Here is a 5,426-nt window from a genome sequence, read left to right as displayed (position 1 = left end):
ATCTGCTAAGAACTCTATGTTGTTATTTCAGTGAGTTCTCCCAACACTTAAGAAGCGCTGGCTGGAGTGGTTAGGAAATTTATATAGAGTCTTCATAGAATTAAAACAACTCTCTCCAAAGATGAGTTCTAGTCGTCATAGAGTTAAATTAGCCCTCTCCAAAGATGAATTCTAGTCATCACAGAATTAAAACAACCCTCTCCAAAGATGAGTTGCAGTCATCATACAGTTAAATCAGCCCTCCCCAAAGATGAGTTCTAGTCATTATAGAATTAAATCAACCCTGTCCAAAGATGAGTTCTAGTCATTTAGCTTTGTTTCCTTCATATGGATGAGGACTTGTAACTCAGTAAAACACAACGTGCTTACGTCTACCCAATTATTTTAAATAGTCCACACTGACATGCTGGGGGAACTTTCCATGGTGTTATTAAAGACACTTGTCCTTGTAAATAAAGCAGGCTTCATGTAAGCGTTGATATGTTTTTATAAGAACTCTAATTTTAGGTCATAGGAGAAAAAGTTCTGGTTTTTCCTCTCCATGGTATTATCCACAGAACTCCTTACCCAGCATGCTGCTTTTGTGTTCTCAAGTTCTTGGTCGTTCCTGTAGTCTCTAACTTAGATTCCTATGTAAGGTCTAAGGACAGGGGGCGAAAAAAACGACTCCAGTTTGGCTAAGATCACTTCCCTTCTGCTCTGTCATAGAACTAGTAATTCCACAAAACACAGCCTGGGCTGGGAATACAGAGCCTGCTTGGTGTGAGTGAACTCATCTTTCTGGTCCTCCACAGTAACTTAATATTTCTACATTTTTATAGAAAGTGTTTAAGTCTTATACATGACACATGGCCAGATCCTATTTCTGGACAAATATCAGTGGAAGTCAATGACGTATAGCACACACAAGGGTCAAAAAGAGCAAACAACGGTTGACTTAATCTACCCCACCATTAGCCACTGCATCTACCAAGTCATTTGGGTCATCTTTTTGCCTTCAGTCTGTGGATAGAAACCAGCTACCTACACATACTACACAGACATTCTAATACTGAGCTACACTCCCATACCAGCTAGCTACTTTTAAAACTGTGTCATCAGTCATGTTCTTATCTAGAGTCGCACACACTTATGTTTTATCAAGGAAAAAGAAAAACAAATCTTCAACTTTGTTTAATTGAATTGAAAAAGAAAGGAGATGGGAAAGCCTGTCAAAAGTTGTCTTGGGGATTTTTGCTACTCAATAAGAGATTTCCTTGCCGTGTAGTGGTGGCGCACACCTTTAATGCCAGCACTCGGGAGGCAGAGGCAGGCGGATCTCTGTGAGTTCGAGGCCAGCCTGGGCTACAGAGTGAGTTCCAGGAAAGGCACAAAGCTGCACAGAGAAACCCTGTCTCAACCCCACCCCCCCAAAAAAAATAGATTCCTTTAAGTAATTCTTTGATTGGAGGATGATTTCTTTCCATTTGGCACTAAGGTATTAAAGATACTCACTGAGTTAAAACACGCATTAAATGACACACTTCTTGTAACTAATGTGTTGCTCAGATTACCATACCATTTTTTTTTCAAAATTCTTATGTGATTGTAATTAAGTTATAAAATCTTACCTATTGGATTTGATATTGTATATAAAAAAATGTGTGTTTGTGTGTGAGGGTGGGGTGGGAGGGTTATATTGTAGTTTTCCAGCTTTTCTGACCCAAAGCCAAGTGGCATCATGGATACAGACACTAGGAAGCCTGTGGAGCTGACATGAGTTAGTATGGTGGCAAAGGTTTCCAAAATTGCTCTCTTTTATCTAATATCATTAAATGAACCTTTGAAACTATTCTAATAAAAACTTCATCCTTGGGTAGTCAAGCCCAGGTCTGCAACAGAATGTGGAAAGAAAATGTTCTTTTGATCACATAATTCCTCTACCAACCGTTATTCATTCATTTTATCTGTGCTAGGTGACTTTCACTCAACGGTAATATAACTGTTCAAGATTACTTTTCTATTGCAGATTTGGAATATTTTTAGGTAAAGCTAAAGTGTTTTTTGCTTTTCTTCTATTGTTAGAAAGGATATGGAAAATTAATATTGCAAAAATATTAATGCATCTTGTATGGCATCAGGCAGACAAGGTCCCAGATTATGTGAGACCAGGGCACAACACTCCTAAAACTGACTCCTGGTTTTTCTCCCATTAGGATATTGATTACCCACAATGCATAAAAGACAGAATTAAAAATCTTAATATGGGAGAAGGGAGTGGTGGTGGTGGTGGTGGAATTTCTTTCTAAGCAGCTATTAAACTTTGAAATGACTAAATGCACAAAAAAGAAAGAGGAAGCAACCAGCTACATTTTATTGTAGCAAGACATGGAAAGTCTTATTCTGTCATTTGTTCATTTATAAATAAGTTATATTTGAACACATAGACATCCCTATATATCAGTCTTAATGATATTTCATTCATTCTTATCATACATAAAATTAAAACTGTATATTACTACCAACAGCAATAAAAGTATCAATCGTAAGGGTTAAACACAAATTGATGGTGATACCGTCTATATTTCAAGGTTAGTCATATATACAAAGGTCCTCAAGCACTCCCTTCAAAATGCATTTGTAATAATAAGCTATTGGACAACAAGAGTCCTATTTTGTTTCTTGAAAAGAGACTTTAAAAGGTACCGTGACAGACATTGTGTTGCAAAGGCAAAAATCTATTATTTTTCCTGTCCAATAAAAATGTTCACATGTCAGTGTTTCTCTCAACTCTAAGCAAAAACACTATAAAATAGAGCAATAACAAGTGAGTTTATTATGAACAACAAAAGAGCCTTGAACTGCATGGCGAAACCTCTAGTTCAATTATTTGCAAAGGAGATACTAATGTAAATAAACACATCTGGACTCCTTCACCTACCTTTAACATCTTGTCTAAATTCTTCATTCATTAGCAATAAAATTATTTCAAAGGTTTACTAATTTAATATCCATAAAAATAAATAATAAAAGAAACCAACTACAGGAGACCCATCTGGCAGAACTGCAAATGCTCTAACTGCTTGGGGCATATTGTTTAGGCTAGCTTATTCATTCATTATAATAGGCATTTATTGAACATTAACTCTGTGTAAGACATTAAACACATTTTTCTAGGGTCAAAATAAACAATTCAGGTAAGTTTTCAATTTTTAGTGCATGCATACGGCTTTTATTAAGCTAAACAAATGAGTCAGAGAATTAGAGATTGATATAAACTGTGGAAAGAATAAAGGTCTAATGGTAAATGTATGAATGGAGAACTTTAGAGAGGAATGGGTGGGCCCACTCTACTAGAATACAGACCTGAGGACAGTTTTCTTCTGTAGAGCAGAGCCCCAACAGTTTCCATAATGTTTGTTTCTTCAGTATTATGTTTAGGATGTGGTTTCTTTCCAATGCTTCATGTATTGGAAGTTTGGTCCCTAGTGTGTTGGCACTGGGAAGGAGTATGGTACTTGTAAGAAGCTGAGTGAAGTGAAATTCCTCAGAAGATGTAACTGGATTCACATTGCTCTCAAATTACTACCTAGAGATATCATTTGTCATGACACATACTTCTTCATGATACCACCCAACAGCACTCTCACAAAAGGCCAAATCAATGGGGCCCTTTGCTATCCGACTTTCTTTCTTTCAAACTGTGACTTCATTGCTTTATAAACTACCCAGCCTCTAGCAGTTTGGTATAGTATTTCCAAATCCTCTAGTGCACTCAAACATTTATAAATTATGCCATCCTGTATCAAAACTATAGAACTGCTTATTATATGTATTGGCATTTGTACAGCAAGGGACTACAATCTATCACATCAGAAAAATACTTACAGTGGTCATATGCCATTGTTCATGTTACACTTTTAAAGGAAATTAAAGTAAGAATTATACCCAGAGCTGTATCTCACCAAGGTAATTAACAAATTACACTATCACTGATAATTGAACTTATAAATCACTGGTCCTTACTGTTGAAATACTGAGAAACTGATCAAACTAGAAAAAAAAATAAGTTGGCTTAATTCAGCAGAGACCTGAGGACAGGAAGATGATGGTGGTATAAGCAAGGGGAACAGAAAGAAGTTAAAGAAAAAGTAAAGAGGGGCTAGAGAGATGGCTCAGCGGTTAAGAGCACTGGCTGTTCTTCCAGAGGTCCTGAGTTCAATTCCTAGCAACCACATGGTGCCTCACAACCATCTGTAATGAGATCTGGTGCCCTCTTCTGGCCTGAAGGGACACATGCAGGCAGAACACTGTATGTGTAATAAATAAATAAATCTTAAAAAAAAAAAAAAAAGAAAAGAAAAAGTAAAGAATAAACCAAACTGAGGTGTCTGAATCACTGAGTTACAGTTATATCACATTTAGGAGTGTTCAACACTGCACCCAAGTTGTACAATGGCCTACAACACTCATGTGATTACCTGTCACAAGAAGCATGGTTATAGTGAAAACTAAATTAATATTCACAAGTTAATAATTATGATGCCTGACTCTTAAAAGGGTTTTGCTTCTTATTTAGTTTTCTGGCTTGATAATCCATCACCAAATTAAACGGAGCTATGGCTAGAGTTTGGGCCAGAACGTACATGCTCCAGAACCCAAGTTCATTGTCCAGCTCCACAAAAACCAATCAAACAGTCAGTCACAGGGTGAATAATGTGATAAGTAACTGTTTCCATCTTAAGCCTACATTTCCCTGCTTTTAAATGTTTCCCTTATTCTCACTAAAGCTGTAAACTATGTCTCATTGATTTTTAGGACTATCATTCACAGAGTAAAAAAATTCAAATTTTTTTAATCCAAAAGGATACCTTACAAGCTATAAAAATTTTGCCATACACATCTGTGTTAAACACTCCCAGAATTTGTAAAATGGCAAATTCAAAAGCAAGGCCTGTCAAGAGCTATACCATGAAATTAGAGATGCCTCACCAAAATGTCAAGAAAGATGACTTTTCCTCTTATTGATTTTAGAACAAATGTAGTTGAAATAATTAGGAAAACTCCAAACAGCTGTTCATCAAATGAAGGCTACACAGAAGGAAACAAAGACCTTGTCACACCAATTTTCACCTGGTAGCAGACACTGTCCTCCTAGCATATTTCCTGATCTGCTGAAGAGAAGGAAGCTCTTTTATCTTGAATTCAGTGTAGACGCTTCATTGTAACAATTTTTGAATCACTATGTGAAGGTGTGTTTTACAAATATATACATGTATATATTTGCATCCATTTATCTTTATTGAAATTACTGCTAGTTTACAATTTGTGTTTCTTTTCTCTAGTGCCGGTTAATTTCATATTCCCATCTCATCCTTTTTAAATACATGTCCATTGTATTTTATATGAGTAACTAACTGCAAATAACTTTAATAAGGATTTTTATG

Source organism: Peromyscus eremicus, chromosome 18 (genome assembly GCF_949786415.1).
Source record: "Peromyscus eremicus chromosome 18, PerEre_H2_v1, whole genome shotgun sequence".
NCBI lineage: Eukaryota > Metazoa > Chordata > Mammalia > Rodentia > Cricetidae > Peromyscus > Peromyscus eremicus.
The sequence above is the reverse complement of the archived record's forward strand: the minus strand, read 5'-3'. Positions refer to the sequence as shown.